At 39.2% G+C, this 8,457-nt stretch overlaps 1 protein-coding gene across 3 annotated transcripts in view; it reads right to left on the bottom strand.

Annotated features, from left to right (window-relative positions):
* The window catches only part of ANKRD11 (ankyrin repeat domain 11), a 1,275,279-nt gene that overhangs the window by 1,078,394 nt on the left and 188,428 nt on the right, over nt 1-8,457 (bottom strand). The window contains exon 3 of one of the 3 annotated variants that reach the window (XM_085639477.1): nt 4,548-4,684. The exons of the other annotated variants lie outside the window; for them this stretch is intronic. The gene's annotated coding sequence lies outside the window, so the exon portion shown is untranslated. The remainder of the gene's footprint in view (nt 1-4,547; nt 4,685-8,457) is intronic. 3 annotated transcript variants of the gene reach the window in all.

The raw sequence follows: 8,457 nt of genomic DNA, 5'->3' as shown, positions 1-8,457 counted from the left end.
TTCGTCGACCGGCGCCAAAGTTATTCCAAATAGAATGTTGCGGTTTTCCTATGGAAACAGGGTCCTAACTATAACTACCTACTGGCGACCGCCAGTAGGTAATATATACATACATACACACACACACACACACACACACACACACACACACACACACACACACACACACACGTTTTTTTTTTTAGAAACCATTTTTGAAATGATTGTTTGGTGCACATTTGTTTCTTGTATTAGTTGCTCTTCGGAGTGAGCTGACAATAGTAGCCACCCCTGAGAATATTAGTAATTAATTTAAGTCTTGGTAAATATTGGCCTAGGACCATTATTTTCTTTGCTGAATCTTATACCCAGGTCCATGGACTATTAATTGGGTTACCCCATTTATTTAATGGCCATCTCCCAGCTGTAAACTTTGCTCAGGTACGGTGTGGGCATGCGGGAAAGTTAACCAAACGCATCCCTATTCAGCGGGGCGTACATAAGGGGTGTGTCCTTGCTCCTACACTCTTTACCCTCTATATAAATGAAGTGGCTTATATTCTGAAGGATTGCAGGAATGATTCCCCTACACAGAACGGCAGCAAGGTACTGATTATTTTATTTGCCGACGACTCCCTTCTCATCTCAAAGACCCCAAAGGGACTCCAGCTCCTTGTTAATAAATTCATAGATTTCTGTGAGTCAAGGCGTCTGGAGCTCAATTTTAATAAAACCAGGTTTATGGGCTTTGGGAAGGGAGTAGTCAAAAATTCAATCACATGTGGTGGGGGGGATACACTGGAGACAGTGAGGAGTTTTGATTACTTAGGAGTTAAGGTAACAGTGTAGTGAAGACGGGGTTCTATGTGCACACATTGCTATATTAGCATAAGCGCTTTAGATGTAAAACGCCATCTTGCCACTTTGCTGATTTTGCACACAAGACTGCAGGTAGCTGTTATTACAAGTAAAACGGCTTGCTTGCTTTTTATTCACATGAGAACGGTTGGTTGTTCACATCCCTAGACGTGCACCACGACCTTAGTCTGAACACTGTGTGCAGAAGCCGTCAAGGTCAAATAATGTATGCTGTTTAATTCAGGTTGATCGGCCCACGCTCTAGACAACACACACACAGCTGCAAATATCAGAAATTCAGGTGCCTTTAATATTGCATTTGCATGCATGATTCAGACACTTGGAGAAAACCTTTCCAGACACAGAGCAGAGCTGATCCTGGGATGTGATTCACCTAAGCTGATCTTTGAGGTATGGGGTTCCCCATTCAAGCCTAGAGACCTTCTATTAGTTTATAAAACTAGTTTACTAGCGAAGGGAGGGTGGTTCACAAAGTATTATAGGACTTGTTTTCCACTATCATTTGTAATAGGATTTCTCCCTTCATATTTTATGGTATTGTAACAATGCTGATGGTTTTATTTTTAATAAATTGCCTGCTTGTATTAGCCAAAGTACTGCACGTTAGAGCATGTAGTTGAAAATAAACATTTTAAACTTTTCCATGTCTCTGATTACTCTTGTTATGGACTGATATTAGAATAATAACGAAAAGGTGTTTGATTGCCACCATTCCTGAGAGTACTCTAAGTCGCATGTTCTGGGTTGTCTAATCATTGGTAGCTTTGAGGTGATACGGAGAACGAATGAGACACTGATGCTAGTCGGATAGTGGTTCTGGGTATGGAGGTGAGTTTTTTGGTACACCACAATTCACTGAGGTCCTGGTTTCCTGTGCAGAGTTCTGTGTATGAGCAGAATCCCCACAACAAGAGCTTGAAGTGAAAAGACCAGCTTAGGAAAAGCACGTTATTACTTGAGCATAGAGCAAATGCTTTTAGCAGGTTGCATAGACAAAAAAGCTCTTGTGCAGTTACGCAGGCCTTAGAAGTTTACCACGTCAAGGCGCTGCTCTGATGTCTCCTTACTTACTGTTGCAGAATATAGATTTGTAAGACGGTTGGTCTCTGTTCCTAGCAGCACACCGCTAATTACCCTGTTCTTTGACTAAGGACTCAAAAGAATTGCAGACCTGACCACTCTTAGACAACTTGTCTTCTGGGTTTGACTATGGGTCACCCCTGAGCTAAGGGAATTCAGAGATGGTCTCGTTGAAGTGCTCTCTATTAGAGGTGCCAAGTCGATACACTGGGTTAAACACGTTTCTGACTGGACAAATAAGTTGAGATTGATAAGATTATGGACTAACCCGGAAAAAATGTGCAAAATCAATCTTAACATAATGAAATCAAGCTACTGGGCCTATACCCAAGATAGTTATTCAAATAACCAGCTAGTAGACACATTGATGAATAGATTCCTAGATATCAAACTCTTTTCTCGCTTTGAGGAATTTTCAGATTTTGTTTCCTCTTCTTTAGGTAAAAGCCTTTATATGCGCTTCCAACCTGACACCTTACCAATGAGATCCTTAACTAACAAATGGCTCAAGATCCCAAGCCCCAGTATTTGTCCAGCGTGTGGCTTGGAAGACGAGGTACACATTTTTTGGTCCCAACTATCTTGGCCCACGGCAGAAATGGATTATGCCTTTATGTCGCAACCTAAGTTGAATATTTAGTGTCTTTTAGAATTTTAAAAAGTGACACTACTCCCGTTACGGTCATTGCAGTGAGCAAATTTTAACAGGCAGTCTGGCACAAACGTAGCAAGCTACTGAATTTGACTCCTAGTGCCTAGACTGAATCTCCTTTTAACCACTGTTTGATATTAATAATGTATTTTATACACAAAGCGGAATGCATGTGTTTTAAGTGTTTGCTTGAATTGCACATAGCTTTGCTTTTGTTTTGCACGCCAGTAATAATGGTAGGGTAGGAATTTTGAATAGAATCCATTTTTTCTTATTTTTTTTTTTTTTAAATGAACTGCGCTGAAACATATTTTAAAATGCATTTTAATGTATTTATTGCAACTTTTTGTGTGTATACTTTGATGGTACTTGGCTACCAAATAAAGTGGACTACTACTACTCTTGTATCTAATTATTTATTACTTTTCCTCTAATTCAGCATATCCAATGCACTACCCTATCTTTCCCACTATACCGCTCTTAATATGTCCTCTACATCAACTCAGACTCTTCTCAAACCTCTTTCTACTTCTCTTTCCAATGCACTACCCTATTTGTCACCTTATACCTCTATCAATACATCTATTAACTCCACTCTCATTCAACCCAAACCCCATACCACTACTATGACCCCCAAAATAACCCTTTCGAGACTCTTCCATATTCCACCCCTCCTAGCATCATCTCATACTTCTTTTTACTATTCCGATCCCCCAAAACAAGCCTTTCTAAACCCTTCATCTAGCTCTTCACCCTCCACCTCCCTTTTACTTATCCCCTCCATCTCCTTTTACTCATCTCAAGCCTCCTGCTACTGCTATGAGCTCCAGAACAAACCAACAAACAAAAAAATTATTCTAAATCCTTCCCTTCTATCCCTCCACTATCCTTTTTAATCCAAATAACAGACCAACATGGCCATACTCAAAATATTTCATATTTCACTATACTAATTCACAACTGATCCTTTATGGGTTCCGTAGTAGAGTGCTACTCGCCGAAAAAGCACTTCAAGACCTCATCAGGCGTAGCAAACACTGTAAAAATGCAAGCCCTTTGACCTCTTCTACCCCTTTGCTATCCTTCTCAATCCAAATAACTGACATATCCACCACTCAAATTACTTTCATATTTCACTATAGTACTTCACCACTAACACTGTATGGGTTCCAGAGTAGCGAGCTACTCGCCGAAAAAGAGCTTTGTCGACTCGTCTGGGGTAGTAAGCGCTACATAAATGCAATTACAATACAATTTTCCTATATTGTGCCGCTCATTGAGACATGTCCAATATAATCTCGTCTTTTTCTTACAAAATGAAGAAAATGACACAAATGACTCCCTTGTCAGATGTATAGTACATGGCACGAATAAATCTACACTTTCGTTTTTCAGAAGTGAAAGCAAAGTTTCCACAAAGCATCTCCATCACATAAAGCAGCACATTTACTTTATAATATGATAATTTGAAGGGGGGAGGTGTGAAGGAGCTCAATCTAGTCTCCAAAAGCAAAATGAGACTGCATTTTCAGAAATCTATCCTTTTCTAATTATTCCTTGCACAACTAGGTACTAACTAGAATGGTCACAAATTGCTAAACTAATTTCCGGTGTACTTCTAAGTGATTTATTCATCTTTTGGAATTCATATATTCCGTCACTTCCAATATATATTTTAGTGCATGCAATAGTAATTTAAAATGCAGAAGTAAATTGTGTGTTAGACTTCAATGTATAAAATACAAACTATAAAAATTTGCTAAAATAATAAAAAATATAATTTCAGTATTTCCAGCGGCTCTTTCAGGGCACCTTTAAAGGTGATAGCATTTAATTACCACAACATTGATCCCTTCTAATTGGCTAAATTAAAACATCAACCACTGCCATTTCAGCATCAATTTCCAAATAGTACTTTCAATGGGAGAAATAAAGATGTAAGAAACAACTTACTCACCTTCGCTAATGCCCTCTGTGGATACTCTAACCGACAATACAGGTATACTTTATGCAGTCTGCCTCACAATAACAACAATTCTCCATCTTCTATATACAGTTCACTTCACCATCTTTCCAGGAAACAACTGTTTGAATCTTAAAGAAATGCACATATTTCATTAGATTAAAAGAGGTTTAACAAGAGCAAGTATGTTACCCGAACAATAATCCGCAGACACTTAGTTCTAAAAGCATTTTAAAGTCAATCCTCAAAACTGATCTACCACGCCAAGAAGCCATCCGGAAGCAAGACGTGCCAAGATCCAGAAAGAAAATCTCCAAAACAAGGGACTCCAAGATACAAAAATAGATACATTTTCTACAGGTTGCTAATTTCCTTAACCTGACGGCACTACACGATTACCATGTCTCCATTGTTTAATCAAGATGGCTTTCTCCTTTTCACGGATGATTAAAGAAGCTCATTTTGGACTCAATACTAAATAGCCATGTGAGTTGCATCTCAGATGACAAATCAACACTACAATCGCTTGACATCTGTATGAAGACACTAACTTACCTACATGTGTCCTGGCATTGACAAACTATATTCTGCAAATCATGACTGCAGCCTTTATACACAGTTTCTACTCAAAATATTCATTTCACTGTCTTATTCCTGAGAAAGACAAAGTGACTCCCTCTGAAGCACCAAGAGTCAAATTATTCGAATATCCAGCAACAGTAATGCCCAATTACCTCATTAATTTGACTGGGTTTACATTGAATGAGTCATATTAGGTTTCTAAATATCTCCCAATTCCACCGTAATTAGGCTATTTTACCAACGAGAGTACAAACTAAGTTAAAGACTAGACCTGATAAGATATTGCGCGTAACATCCCAACTGTCAGGTTTTTAATGTCAAAGGAGGCTACTTCTAAGACTTTGCAGATAACACCCACAAAGTATTGGGCAACATATGAAGAACTTACTCAAGGGATTTAGAATTACATTTCGGCATACCTAGTCTATGATTTTTGGAGAGAACAGGTCTCAGAGAACAACAAAGTTTTATTCTCTTTTAAAGGCAGTCCAACCCTTTCACTTTGAATACTTAAAAAACCAACATAAAGGTCTTCTACTGAGTGACTGGGAATAATGAAAGATCTTATCGGTATTATATTGGATCTGCGTGTATGCAAGATAGAAGCTTCAATTTTTCAATCTGACATTTCCCTAATTATCATGGACCCAATTTTTATGGGGCATTACACTAAGTTTTAAATAGGAAGCAGCATACAGTAACCATTTAAGCAAAAATAAAATCACGATTATCTGCATTTGTCAGAGGCTCTAGAGTAAGTAAGATGTCACTCCTAAAATAGAATGCAAGACTTTCTAACATCACAAACGCAGAGGATTTGCACACTGAGTTTTAAAACAAGAGTGTAATGGTTCATTTTATGGATTCATGTTTTTATTAAAAAATAAATTAAAAAAAACAGACAGCAGCCATATGAAGGCACCTAGTAAAAATACTAAACACCTAAAACAAACCAACAAATATACAACTCTACCCCAGGAATACGTCTCAATACATATTAACCAATTTTGCCTAGTCATCAAATCCAGTCGGAGGCCTTCGACACATGGAGGCATTGCAAAAGTGAGGACAGACAGAAAGAGGGTTAATCTATAAAGTATTTCAAACATGACCCCCACCACAATTGTACTCCGGTAATCTAAGATGGAATCGGTACTAAACTTCTAACCCATCTCAAACGTAAAAATAAAGACAGATCATCATAAAGATCCACGGCAATCTAGGATTCCCGTGGGTTAAATAATGAAACAAGCATTAGCAAAACAAATACGTCGGCCATTGGCTGCCAGTATTTTTTGTTTTTGCTTCGTCTATGTAGGTTTTGTTGAACATGGTAGGAAAATATGCTGGACCTGCACAATTTAAATAAAAATAAATAAAAAATAGGTTGCAGCTAAAATATTCTCAATAAGCACATCGTCATGGTAGTCACGGCCACCAGGTGCAGAATGCTGTCATTCAGAGTGAAGTTACCCAATGACTGAGGTGAGCTAACCGACTGCCCTATGCTGTAGTGGACCAAAGAAAACTATAAATGACACGAGAAACCAGTGTATGAAGAGGGCTGACTAGAGTTTCCTAAAAGTACGTACACAATTAACATACAATTTTAGGAAAATAAGAGCTATTGGCTAACAGACATAAAATCAAGAGTCAAAGAGGTCCCGGAATAATTCCCACTGTCTCGCTATCAGCAGTTCCAGGAACTCCTACCATCCTCTATTTGCAAAAACAAATGCATCACTCTCAGCTTATGAATATCATAGTGAGGCATCAATGCCCCTTGTAAGCAGATCCATCTTGAATTGCTGCACTGCTTGTAGGTGCTGCAGCATGTATTGACTGAAATCTGAAAACAAACTACCTTCGTATTCAGTGACGCATTGCTCTTGTGTTCTGCCTTAGCAGCCTCTGAGACGTGCCCCCATTCCGATCCACTGTCCTGCAAACCTAGGCCCCACTACTAACCAGAGCTCCTGAGTGCCCTTGCCTGGAGCTGGATGCACTGGCAGGGCTAGTTTCAGCTTAATTTCCATTCTGTTGCCAGGTGTCCACTGGGTAGGGAATGGTATGGCTGCGTGGGGAACCTCTACTGAAGTCCCAGACTATATGGGGCATATTCCACCTGAAATTCTCGAGAAATGATTCTGAAAAACACGTGACTGCTCACAAATAGGGTACTGATTCTACCATTCGCTGGGCAGAGGTAACACACAGGTGTCGATATTTTGAAAATAAAGCTCATTCAACATGACTGGGAGTAAAGAATTAACGATTAATCTAACACAACAGGCACAGTAAGGACTACTTAAACCTCGAATAATGAACATGGTAAAAATAAAAAAGGAAAGAGGAAACTCATTTTTTATAATGAAATCTGCAAGCCAATGACCTTTCATTCTTAAAACCTCCGAGGTTAAATGAGTAAAATGGACCACTGAAACACCTGCTCAAATTCCAGTAATCCAATGATTTTTTAAACTACTATATTTTACTACACATGAAGATTCTAACTTCAAGGAACGCAGCTCCCACATATTGCAAACTAAGAGGTCCTTCCCTACAAGACATTATCAGTACCTGTTCTAGTTAACTTTATTCCAGTTCATGACCCAATAGCGGGGAGGGCATCAAACGGCCTTTCCAGCAATTAAGAAAATGTTTCTGGGCGAGCATCAAAAGTATTTTACATTTAAGAATCAATGTATGGATGCAAGAAGAGATTCTCATGCAATCAGAATTTTTTTTTGTTGTATATAATGCACAAAGCATGCTGTCAAAAAAGGTAAAAGCAAACCATAACATGCATACCACCCAGCAGTCACACACTTCTGATAAAAAGACCAGATGGACATAGGTTTATTCTGTTCCTATCTTGGGCCGGCCCAGCCAAGCAATGGGGTACCGTTTTTAGTATACAGAATAATGGGGAGAAGCTCCGCCCACTTTCCGAGCATCTTTTTCATTGGCTTAAATTATAAATCCTGCATTCTCATTGGTTTTCAGCTTGTTAGTCCCTCCTCCTGACAGCCATGTCGTCATTTTTCTCCTTCCATGACTATCAGCCCCTTTACTTTAAAAACTCTTTTGTTCCCCTGCCTCCCCCTTCCCTCCTGCAGTTTTTAACTTCTCTACCCACCACCACCCTCCCCCCCATTCCCGTTCGTATGTTCTTCGCCACATGCACTTTTGTTTATAATGCAATAGGTCTCTCATAATACGAGTCCTATTGCATTTATAAGTGCTTGTTTTCTCTTGGGATTGGCTGGCTGAGTCTCGCACTTTATTTTGCCTGACCTGTCCAGAGGGCTATGTCATGCAT

This window comes from Triturus cristatus, chromosome 12 (genome assembly GCF_964204655.1).
Source record: "Triturus cristatus chromosome 12, aTriCri1.1, whole genome shotgun sequence".
Lineage (NCBI taxonomy): Eukaryota > Metazoa > Chordata > Amphibia > Caudata > Salamandridae > Triturus > Triturus cristatus.
Note: the sequence above shows the minus strand (reverse complement) of the source record. Positions and strands in the feature narration are given on the sequence as shown.